Source organism: Sciurus vulgaris (assembly GCF_902686455.1).
Source record: "Sciurus vulgaris genome assembly, chromosome: 17".
NCBI classification, from domain to species: Eukaryota; Metazoa; Chordata; class Mammalia; order Rodentia; family Sciuridae; genus Sciurus; species Sciurus vulgaris.
The window spans coordinates 45,597,169-45,610,238 of NC_136478.1; positions in this window are offsets into that span (position 1 = coordinate 45,597,169).

Below are 13,070 nucleotides of genomic sequence, written 5' to 3' on the forward strand. Positions count from 1 at the left end.
AATGACTAAACACACTGAAATTCTGGGGTTCCAGAGAACTGCTTTTCCACCATACTTGGGTGGAGGGTTTCCTTGAGACTGTGATGAACACAAAGGACATGAGAGCAGACATCAAATGGAACAGAGATCCTTGAGGACAGTTACCCCAGCACTGTGTTCAGAGCTCAAATATTGACTTTCCAGTTACAAGAACTAATTCTTTTACTTTAAAAAATTCTCCTTTTATTAATAACATAACTCCTGGTTACGGTTACTATAGCATATTTACTTTGAAAGGTTTTTGACATTTTGATTCTGTTAAAATAACCCTCAGTTTAAAACATAAATACATGTATTGTTGTAAAAAAAAATTTCTCATTATACTTAGTTGGTAGTTTTATTAGTTTGTTTTAATTTATATTTGATTTTTATTCTTAAAAAATGTTAAAAACTTTAAAGAGAACACATGAGCCAATAAATATTTATTTTCTTTACCCTCATTTGTTTGCTTTATTGAATCCTAAATTATCTCTAACATCAACAGGATCCCAAAATGGATTTGGAATGGAGGGTTAACCTTTTTCCATGTCTCATCTATGAATTTTCTCCATTTGAAGGGTAGAGGAAAGGAGAATTACCTTTAGCTGGGAACACATCCAAGGTGTCATGAAGGAAGCTGAGTTTGTACTGTGCTTGGGTTTCCAAACCTGTGAAGGAATAAGGACTTCCCAGAGGAGGAAAGAGAAGAGACAAATGTGATAGAATCTGGTGCATCCCTACAGCCCATTGGGACAGAAACACAACACACAGGGAGTGTGGAGAAGAAGCTGAGGGTGGTTTGGGAGGGAACGTTGGAAGAGGTCAAAGGTTTGCCAGCTGGCCTACAGAAGTATTATGCAAGGAAATTTCAATCATCAAAGATTTTGTAAGAAAAAAGTCAAGATTTCTCGGTTAGTTCTTAGATAATCCTGTTAATCCTGTTAATTAAAGAAATAATTAATTAGGAAAGATGGGGATCAAAAGTAATGTAGAATCTTCTAGTAGGTCTGGTGAGAAGTGTTCACAATGTAAATACAGCAAGAGCTTCGGAGAAGGGATAAAGCTCTGACACCCACCTTGGAAATCAGGATAGGTTCCTCGTTCCATCTGTTTGAACATTGACACCTGAGTAATGGTGAGGCAAGCTGTTGTAGTCACCCTTTTCCCTGCTGTGATTTAAAGTTCCTATAAGAACAATTTTAGAGGAGGAAATGTTTACTTAGGGGCTCCCAAGTTCAGAGGTCTAGTCTCTATAGACAGCTGCTTCCATGTCCCACCCAGGGCTGCAGATGAGGCAGATCATCATGGCACAAGAGTATGGCAGAAGAAAGCAGCTCCCATGATGACCAGGAAGCAGACACTCCTTTCTCCAGATACCAAATATATACCCACGGCACACCCCCAATGACCCCCCTCCTCCATCAGACCCTGCCCACTCTCAGTTAGCTCTCAGCCAGGGATCCACTGCTTGGGTTAAGGCTCTTATCACCCCATCACGTCTGCTGTGAACCTTCTTTTATTGTCTCACACATGCTTTTGGGGAATACCTCATATCCAAACCATAACACAAGCATAGAAAACAACTTTTTTTTTTTTTTTTTTTTTAATGAAAGAGAACAGAGGTGGCAGACGTATCCAGAGGGAAATAGGAGCCCACAGCTGGGTGCCCATTCAGGTGGTGTGTCTTACATTTCTATAGATCCCAGGTTTCCTCCCTCTCCCCACCTTCCTTTTCTTCCCTGTGTACAGGATGATGTCAGGAAGGAGCAGCCCAGGGTGTGATCATTTGTGTTGGAAAGTGCAGATCTGGGAGGTGTGAGCAAGTGGGTCAGTGGGAATTGCAACTGGAGCGGCCCATTTCTTATTCTTTTATAACCCTCCTCGTCTTTCCCACCTGATCATTTACTCTCTGTCTTTTTTCCTGTCTCGTTCCCCCTCTGAGTAAGGGCGCCCTCAGTTCTGAAAGGTGAAATGGGCAAGGACTGCTCTGGCTGCTTCAGGCTTAGATGGGGTGACATGGGACAAGCACTTTGGTTTCCCTTTTAGACATGTTGTGGGAGTGTTGATGGGTCTGAGGGGTGAGTCTAGTTTGGAGAAAACAGGTTGTTAAGTCACCTGGGAGGAAGGTGCTGTATGAGAGAAAGAAGAAAACATGAGTTCTGGAATGAGGTTAATACAACAATAAATGTCCCAGCATCTGAATAGGTCAGTAAATATCACGGAATATGGCAAAAGTTGTGGAATATCACTCTTTTTTTTGATATTTTATTTTATTTTTTTAAAATTTATTTTTATTGTAAACAAATGGGATACATGTTGTTTCTGTTTGTACATGGAGTAACAGCATACCATTTGCATATTCATAAATTTACATAGAGTAATGATGTTTGATTCATTCCATTATTTTTTTCCTTCCCCCCCACCCCTCCCACCTCTCTTTTCCCTCTATACAGTCCCTCCTTCCTCCATTCTTGTCCCACTCCCACCCCCCATTAAGTGTCATCATCCGCTTATCAGTGAGATCATTCCTTTTTTGGATTTTTGAGATTGGCTTATCTCACTTAACATGATATTCTCCAATTTCACCCATTTGCCTGCAAATGCCATAATTTTATTATTCTTTATAGCTGAATAATATTCCATTGTATATATAGACCACAGTTTCTTTATCCATTCATCAATTGAAGGGCATCTAGGTTGGTTCCACAGTCTGGCTATTGTGAATTGAGCTGCTATGAACATTGATGTGGCTGTATCTCTGTAGTATGCTGATTTTAAGTCTTTTGGGTATAGGCCAAGGAGTGGGAGAGCTGGGTAAAATGGTAGGTCTATTCTAAGTTTTCTAAGGAATCTCCACACTGCTTTCCAGAGTGGCTGCACTAATTTGCAGTCCCACCAGCAATGTATGAGTGTACCTTTTTCCCCACATCCTCTCCAACACCTATTGTTTCTTGTATTCTTGATAATCACAACTCTAATTGGGGTGAGATGGAATCTTAGTGTAGTTTTGATTTGCATTTCTCTTATTACTAAAGATGATGAACATTTTTTCATATATCTGTTGATTGCTTGTACATCTTCTTCTGTGAAGTGTCTGTTCATTTCCTTAGCCCATTTGTTGATTGGGTTATTTGTATTCTTGGTGTAGAGTTTTTTGAGTTCTTTATATATTCTGGAAATTAGTGCTGTATCTGAAGTATGAGAGGCTTGAATTTTTATTACCACTTCTTTCTGGCACTTTTGTTGAAACCATAGAGAATTTATGAATTTTAAAACTCATTTCCTTCCTGTGAATCTTGGGATTTACTTTCTACCATTTCCTATCTGCTACAAAAGCAGTTTCCAAGTTGCACATGGGCTTTAAAATTATGACCTTGGAGTGAAGGGCACAAGCGAGATTTGGGAGTGTTATGGTTTAGGTGTTAGTTGTCCCCCAAAAGCTCATGTGAAAGACAATGCAAAAGGTTTAGAGGTGAAATGATTTGGACATGAGGGCCTTAACCCGATCAATGAATTAACACCATGGTAGGGATGAATGAATGGGAGTTTAGGCCAGGTAGGGTGTGGCTGGAGGAGGAGTGTCATTGGGGTAGACTTTGGGGAGTCTATTTTGTGAATTGAGCCCAGTCCTGGGGCACTTTTCTCCACCACACACATCTGCCATGATGTTCTCCCTCCTCTCAGGCCCCAAGGAATGGAGCTGATTGTCAATGAACTGACACCTCTTGTGTTTTATAAGCCCACAAATAAAATGTTCCTCCTTAGATTGTTCTTGTCAGGTCTTTTGGTCACATTGGCAAAAGAGCTGAATCAAACAGGGAAAATTACGTATTATCAAAAGATAACTCCCAGTAATACTGTTGAGAATTCATTTGATCCTGTTTGTGGAACCTTTGTACTCGCATCATTTCACCTCTGTCAGCCCTGCTGTGTCCTACACCCAGGAAGCCCCTGGGCAGAGAGTGAACCTGGGGTTGAAGCAATGCTTAAATCAACAGGAGCCCTTCATGAAATCAGTGTGAAGCTGCTGCTGGAGGCCGCCTTCCACTTGCTCCTCATTCCTGCTCCTGGGAGCACACATGCTCTTGTACTGAGTACAGGCCCTAAGGTTCCCTTAGGACAAATAGGAAACTGTTGCTGCAAGAAAGCAGAATTCCTTAGGGTCACATGGAAATTCATGTTTATAATTAGCCTTGGAACTACTGTACAACTTTAAATTAATTTTCCCTTCAACAAGCAGTTGCCAAATTGCACATCGGTGTAAAATCTGAGACAGTGATCTGAAGTTCAAGGGAGTTATGCAAAGATCATTGTTTATGAAGGTGTGTCTCCCAAAGATAAGATCATGAATTCAGGTTGATTCTGCATTTGCAATCTTGCTACTGGTACATTTTGTCTGTATTCTTCTAGTTTTGATACTCAGACCAGTTGTGCAATACACCTACTAAGTTTCTAGATAGAAAGAGAACCTGGGGTTGCCAGAAGAGTAAACTCAGATCCCTTGGTGAATTAAATTGGAAACTGCCTCTGGGAGAGGCTGCCATTTGCATTCCACTAATTCTCACATAAGCCTTTTCTAAACTTAATTTTTAAATCTGTTTGTTCCTCTTAGATGTACATGACAGTAAGGAACTTGAGACCTAAATTTCCTAACCTCCTACATAGGCAGGCTTGATCTGTCTTTGCTAATATGATTACCCACCCTAAGTGCCAGAAATAAAGGGATCTCTATTAAATAAACCCAGAGGTTATGCCAATAAAAATGTATTTTACAAAATTCAGATGGCATTAGATATCTTAAGTACAACTTATGGGAGCATGTGTGACATTATACAAACTATATGCTGTGGTTACATTCCTGACAGCTCTGGCAATGTAACTAATATCCTTAAAGATTCACATTCCCATTAGAGGCAATGTCCTCACAGGCCTTGTCATGGTAACAACTTCTTAGCTCTTGGTCATCTGGCATCTCCTGGTGAAAAATATGCTGGTCTCTACCATCACCACCACCATCATCACCATCATCATCATCACCATCATCATCACCATCATCATCATCATCACCATCATCACCATCATAATCATCATCATCATTGTGATGTTCCCTGACATGTTCTGATGTTGGGATATTTATTGTTGTATTAACCTCATTCCAGAACTCATGTTTTCTTTGTCTCTTGTACAGCACCCTTTTCCCAGGTGACTTAACAACCTGTTTTCTCCAAACTAGACTCATCCCTCAGACCCATCAACACTCCCACAACATGTCTAAAAGGGAAACCAAAGTGCTTGTCCCATGTCACCCCATCTAAGCCTGAAGCAGCCAGAGCAGTCCTTGCCCATTTCACCTTTCAGCACTAAGGGCGCCCTTACTCAGAGGGGGAATGAGACAGGAAAAAAAGACAGAGAGTAAATGATCAGGTGGGAAAGACGAGGAGGGTTATAAAAGAATAAGAAATGGGCCGCTCCAGTTGCAATTCCCACTGACCCACTTGCTCACACCTCCCAGATCTGCACTTTCCAACACAAATGATCACACCCTGGGCTGCTCCTTCCTGACATCATCCTGTACACAGGGAAGAAAAGGAAGGTGGGGAGAGGGAGGAAACCTGGGATCTATAGAAATGTAAGACACACCACCTGAATGGGCACCCAGCTGTGGGCTCCTATTTCCCTCTGGATACGTCTGCCACCTCTGTTCTCTTTCATTAAAAAAAAAAAAAAAAAAAAAAAGTTGTTTTCTATGCTTGTGTTATGGTTTGGATATGAGGTATTCCCCAAAAGCATGTGTGAGACAATAAAAGAAGGTTCACAGCAGACGTGATGGGGTGATAAGAGCCTTAACCCAAGCAGTGGATCCCTGGCTGAGAGCTAACTGAGAGTGGGCAGGGTCTGATGGAGGAGGGGGGTCATTGGGGGTGTGCCGTGGGTATATATTTGGTATCTGGAGAAAGGAGTGTCTGCTTCCTGGTCATCATGGGAGCTGCTTTCTTCTGCCATACTCTTGTGCCATGATGATCTGCCTCATCTGCAGCCCTGGGTGGGACATGGAAGCAGCTGTCTATAGAGACTAGACCTCTGAACTTGGGAGCCCCTAAGTAAACATTTCCTCCTCTAAAATTGTTCTTATAGGAACTTTAAATCACAGCAGGGAAAAGGGTGACTACAACAGCTTGCCTCACCATTACTCAGGTGTCAATGTTCAAACAGATGGAACGAGGAACCTATCCTGATTTCCAAGGTGGGTGTCAGAGCTTTATCCCTTCTCCGAAGCTCTTGCTGTATTTACATTGTGAACACTTCTCACCAGACCTACTAGAAGATTCTACATTACTTTTGATCCCCATCTTTCCTAATTAATTATTTCTTTAATTAACAGGATTAACAGGATTATCTAAGAACTAACTGAGAAATTTTGACTTTTTTCTCACAAAATCTTTGATGATTGAAATTTCCTTGCATAATACTTCTGTAGGCCAGCTGGCAAACCTTTGACCTCTTCCAACGTTCCCTCCCAAACCACCCTCAGCTTCTTCTCCACACTCCCTGTGTGTTGTGTTTCTGTCCCAATGGGCTGTAGGGATGCACCAGATTCTATCACATTTGTCTCTTCTCTTTCCTTCTCTGGGAAGTCCTTATTCCTTCACAGGTTTGGAAACCCAAGCACAGTACAAACTCAGCTTCCTTCATGACACCTTGGATGTGTTCCCAGCTAAAGGTAATTCTCCTTTCCTCTACCCTTCAAATGGAGAAAATTCATAGATGAGACGTGGAAAAAGGTTAACCCTCCATTCCAAATCCATTTTTGGATCCTGTTAGAGAAAATTTAGGATTCAATAAAGCAAACAAATGAGGGTAAAGAAAATAAATATTTATTGGCTCATGTGTTCTCTTTAAAGTTTTTAACATTTTTTAAGAATAAAAATCAAATATAAATTAAAACAAACTAATAAAACTACCAACTAAGTATAATGAGAATTTTTTTTTTTACAACAATACATGTATTTATGTTTTAAACTGAGGGTTATTTTAACAGAATCAAAATGTCAAAAACCTTTCAAAGTAAATATGCTATAGTAACCGTAACCAGGAGTTATGTTATTAATAAAAGGAGAATTTTTTAAAGTAAAAGAATTAGTTCTTGTAACTGGAAAGTCAATATTTGAGCTCTTGAACACAGTGCTGGGGTAAGTGTCCTCAAGGATCTCTGTTCCATTTGATGTCTGCTCTCATGTCCTTTGTGTTCATCACAGTCTCAAGGAAACCCTCCACCCAAGTATGGTGGAAAAGCAGTTCTCTGGAACCCCAGAATTTCAGTGTGTTTAGTCATTGACTCAGAGAGACAAATTGTCGTTTGCAGCAATCAGCAACTTGGATAATGTCCATAGAAGATGTCTCCACCTTCAGTCCAGTGTTCCCTTGCAGAAGTCTGAGTTATTTGCATGGCCAGTCTACATGGTAAGGTCACTCCTAAGGCACAGGAAGTGGGGCCACCTAATGAGAAGGAAAAAAAAATCATTTAGAGTCAGAAAGACACTTCCAGGATCAGTACATTTGGTTCCTTGTCAGGTCTGTTGGGTGCTTTCATCTTGCCCTCACTCAGAGTTAGCCACTCCTGTGTGTCTCATGCTTAAGTCTGAGCTCGTTGAGGGCAAGCATCAACAGAGGTTCAACCAGTCGGATCCTAAGCAACGACAGTTAGCTGTGTGAAGAACCTTCATGGACAGGATGAGTGAAACAGAAACCAAGGTCAGCATGTACTTAAAGTAATGCTCTTTCAGGCCTTTCCAAACTCCATGAATGAAACTTGATATTTTTCAACAATTTAGGGAAATCGAACATCCCTTAAATGAAGGGACAGTGTTACTGCTTAAAATGCAATCAGGAAAGGAAGGGATAGGGGCAGGTTTTAAGATGCAACCAACTAATATGAAATTTCTGACCCCAAATGAAGTTAGGATCTGACTAACATTAAGAACAAGAAGTTAATTTTTTTTCCTCATCAAAATTGTTGTATTTGGAAAGAAAACTTTGTTTTAATGTTTTGGCATTGCTAAGTGCAAACAGGACTTAAAGCTTGTATTTTTAAAATTGATTCCAATTTGGAAATGGATTTCCCTTTAAAGTCTTAAGAAGTATGCACCGTGCCAAGAGTTTTAAATGTTCAAAATGGATTACTAAGGAATATTTTCTTTTAAAATTTTCTTTCCTGAGTAATTTTCAATGATCTGTGAAAATATCCCTGCTTTGCATTTTATCCTCTCAATAGATTGGTTGATTTATTCCAACTAGTTCTTTTATGGTCACAGTACTATAATACAGTTGGCTCATGGGATCACCACATGGATGGTAACTAATTAGTGATGTTTCCTATAACAGACTCTTAATAAAGCAGGTTGTAAGCTTCTGTTCCCCAAGTCCATGTCGTAGAGTCTGTTTAGTATACAGGTTCATCATTATGGACTTGAATGAGATTTAAAATCCTATGCAATCACCTCTGGCACTCTTATCACTGGAATCTTGGAAAAGGAATTCAGCCTCCATTCAGCTCATTTTACAAACCTAAAATGGGGCTCACAGTATGTGGTTCAGAGAATTGTGAAACTTGCAGAAAATGATGTGATGATTTGCACAGAGCATGAGACACACTATAAAGGCTAAAGGAATACAAGGACTCTTGGCAAAAGTGATTTTTATGCTAAAATTGGTATTCATTCTCCTGAGAAAGGAAAACTGGATATTCCTGTTGGAAGAACAGTCGATCAGTCATAGTTGAGTATTCCTGTGTAAAATGAAAAGTGTCACTGTGTGGTGTAAATGACAGAACAGTGCAGGGCCCTTATTTCCCGGATGCTGCAATGCTCTGCTCACGTGTGATGGGCTGAAGCCTCTGCTGCTTACCTCCCTAAGGAAACCTGGTATGTTTTCTGACAAATATCCCCACGTGGGGTCCCTAGGCCACACCCAGGGTGACTTCTCATCTCCCACATGATAGAAATATCTTACTCCAATTCAGACTCAACGCCATCTTTTTGAGCAAAGCAAAGCTGCTCTACTCCAGGCCTCTGAAATTAAAGAATGTGAAGACAAACAAGGCATAGTGTACAGGGCATCTCAGTGGGCACCTCAGGGATCTCACCAGGCCACACCTCAAGGCACTGTGTCATGGTCAAAGTCAGGGTGCTGTCAGACTCTTGAGGACTTACATAACTTCATTGCTGGCTGGACAAAATTGATTGAGTGCCTCTTCATGAGAATTATTTTGAGTTTCTAGGATGAGTCACCAACTTTTCACATTTTGTCACATATCCATTATCATTGTCTCTTTTCCTAATTCCATTTTTCTGAACATTTTGAGAAGAATATGTGTGCCTCATACCCCTGAACCCTTTAATGCCTTTACTGTGCTGTGAATTGTCCAGGAAACACATTGTCTCTCCTAACTCTGGAACATTTCTAAATTCAGGAAACTAACATAGATACCTTCCTCCAATGTCTAGCCCAGGTTTGTTAGTTGCCCTAAGAAAATCCTGGAAAATATTTTGCATCCTCCATACTTGGTTTAAGTCCAGGGCCACCAAATTCCTACACTTGTCACATCTCTTTAGTCTCTTGATAGTCTTAGAAAATTTTCAAGTTTGCATAATTCTGAAATATAGAGTCAAAGACTGTGGCATTCCTGTGTGTGTGTGTGTGTGTGTGTGTGTGTGTGTGTGTGTGTGTGGTGGGTGTTTGTGTGTGCGGGTGTGTGTGCATGCACGATGCTACCTTGGTGATTCTACGTCCAGCTATTATGTCAAAAACCCAGATTGGCAAAGCTCATTTCAGCTCCAAAGTCACACTGGGAGCAATCGGAACATCAAACACGTGCCACCAGGCCTGCGATCTAGAACTAGCTGTCAACGTGTGTGCCATGCTTACCAAATGGAGTGAGTATGAGAGCTTGGCAGGCAGGAGGTGATTAGAAGAGGACCGCCCACGAAGGAGGGGTGGTATCCATGGCTTCTTCGCTGGAGGTCTTGGAGGCTGAAGGGGCAGAGGCCCTGTGTGCCGGGGTGGAGGCCAGTGGATGGTTGACAAGTGGCAGCACGAGAAGCCTGGGGGCGTTGGCAGAGGCTCTGTTCTGTTGAGGGTTCCTGGATACAGGCTGAGGGGTGGGCTGTAGGACAACAGCAGGGTAGAGATTGGAGTTGGGGTGGCTGACCTGAGGCACCAGGGGTCCAGTGGAGACAGCTGCGTGAGCTGGCTGCCTGTTCTTCCTCCGGCCATGGCCCTTGGGGTGAGGGCAGGAGCTGCCCCAGGGAGCAGAAGATTGAAAAATGAATGCCATCGATGGAGGGGTTGTGTCCATGTGAATGTCCTCAGGCTTCAGAATGGCATGGCCAGCAAGGGGAGCCGATGACTTGGCTATGCTGGTGGCAGAGATGCTGGTAGCAGGTCCATTGTGGCCCTGGCAATGGAGGTTGCAGGTGCAAGGGAGGAGAGTAGGGCTTGGGAAGGAATGGGGAGGAGGAGGAAGAGGAGCAGCGGGCGGAGCAGGAGGAGCCGCCCAAGGAGAAGGGGCATTAGGAGGAGGAAGAGCAGGAGGAGGAGGATAAGGAAGAGGAGGCACAGGAGGATGAAGAGGAGGAGGAGGGAGAGGAGGAGGAGGAATAGGAGCAGCAGGAGCAGCAGGAGGAGCAGCCCAAGGAGAAGGGGCATTAGGAGGAGGAAGAGCAGGAGGAGGAGGATAAAGAAGAGGAGGTGGAGGAGGAGGGAGAGGAGGAGAAGGAGGAGGGAGAGGAGGAGGATAAAGAGGAGGAAAAGGAGGAGGAGCAAGAGCAGCCTAGTGAGAAGGGGCATTAGGAGGAGGAAGAGCAGGAGGAGGAGGAGCATAAAGAGAAGGAAGAGGTGGATGAAATGGAGGAGGAGGAGGAGAGAGAGGAGGAGGAGGAGGTGGGGGAGGAGGAGGAACAGGGGCAGGAGGAGGGGGAGGAGGAAGAGGAGGAGGAGAAGGGGAATCAATACACATGGGGATGGGGGAGATGGATCTGCAGCGGGTAGGAGGAGGTAGAGCAGGAGCAGGAGGAGGATAAAGATGTGAAAGAAGAGGTGGATGAAATGGAGGAGGAGGGTGAGGAGGAGGAAGAAGAGGAGGAGGAAGGGGAGGAGGATGAAGAGGTGGAGGAGGAGGAGGGGGAGGAGCAGTGGGAGGAGGAGAATCAATACACATGGGGATGGGGGAGATGGATCTGCAGCGGGTCGGGTTGGAGGGGAAAGGGACCTGGATAAGAGGTGTGGGGAGGTGGGAATTGGGAGGTGCCACAGGTCTTGGCAGGTGTGTAGGTGGGTGACAGTCATTGGGGTTAACTCCCACATTGCTTCCCACTTTGCTCCAAGCAGGAGTGTGAGTGGGAAGAGGCAGAGGAATTGAACTGGGGCTTTCCCCCTCATCTTTCTTTGGCACGGGGGAAGGTAGAGGGCCAGATGGGTTCAGGGGTTCAGCAAGCTGGAATTGGATCTGGTGGCTGGAAAGAATATGGGGCATCTGGGAGGGGTGACTGAGTGTGCCTTGCGGGCAGGGCCTGCAGGTCGGAAGAAAGAGTGGAGCCACTGTCTGGTGCGGGGGCCCCTCAGAGCCCCCCCTTCTACCTGCCAAGGCCTGTCCATCCTCCCCCTTTTTCCTCCTTGCAGCCTGAACCTCCCTCCTCAGGCTGCCTGAGTCCTCCTGGAAGCACAGACGTGGCCGCTTGGCAGGTGGGGGCAGCTCTTCCTCAGGCCAGGGCACCAAGAGTGGCAGGGCCGTTACCATGGGCAACTTTCTCTTCCTGGGCCTCCAGGTAGCAGCCCCTTGTGAGGGAGAGCAATGGGGTGGAGCCCAGGAAGATGTTTCGCTCTGAAGCCCCTTGATGGAGGCCCGAGGGCCTGGAGAGATTGTCCGGTGGTGTTCATCTCGCCTCCCCTTGCTCCCTTCCTCTGGCAGTGAGCAGCAGCCCTGGTGTGGCTCGGGCCGCACTGCTGCCTGGGCCTCGGCTGTAACCAGGACGCCCTGAGCAGGGCGCTGGGAGTTGCAGGTGGCAGGGTTCCCACCAGACGAGTGCTGTGGAGACACCTGGGCCCTGTCTGGATTGCTGTTGGTCTCCAGGGGCCCAGAGCTGGGCTCCAGGGCACTGAGATTTCCCTGAGCCTCCGCAGACTTTGCTGCTGTTGCTGCCCCTTGGCTCAGGGGCCCCGTATCCAGCTCCTCAGGCCTCCCTCGTGGCTCACCACTCTCTCCCTGGACCTCCTCCTCCTCCTCCTCCTCCTCCTCCTCGTCCTCGTCCTCCTCTGGCTCCTCCTCCTCCGGCTCCTCCTCCTTGTGCTTTTCCTCCACGTCCTTGTCCTCCTCCTCCTCCATGTCCCCCTCCTCCTCCTCCTGCTCCTCCTCCACGCCTTCCTCCAGATGTTCCTGGGCCCTGGGCTCTACTTCTTCCGAAGGAGCTCCAGGGCCCGGAGCCGGTGTCATGGGCTCCTCAGCCTGGTGGACTGGCTGACCAAATGAAGGCGGGAGGACAGGTCTGCTCCGAGCTGGAGGAGGGATCCTTAGGGTTGTGAAGGGGCCCAAGATCCGCACAGACCGAGATGTTAGCGCTGGTTTTGGGCCGGAGGCCCCCCAGGACAGCGGCGGCAGGATCCCCATGGTGGCGCCCACTGCCTGCAGGACCGGGCCTCTCAAGCAGCCAGCTGCGGGAGGCGCCCTACGTCCGGGATCTTGCTGGACTTTCCTGCAGGCACTCGGGACAGGAGCTGCAGGGTGCTCCCTGTGACAAGAGGGAGCTTTGAGGCAGAGGCGGATGGGCGCCCGATGGGCCCACGCCAGGCGGCGAGGTCCGCGCTCCCCTTTGCTAGAGCAGGTGCCCATTCTGGGCACCTGGTGTACTTGGATCCGAAACGAGTCCGTAGACCAGAGGACCTCGGCCAACACACCAGCTCCTTGGAGACAAAGTTGAGTTGAGCCCCTGTGACGTGGGGCTGAAACGCCTGAAGGAGGAAAGACCGCGGGCCAAGCAGGGTCGGCACAGGAAGGCCGC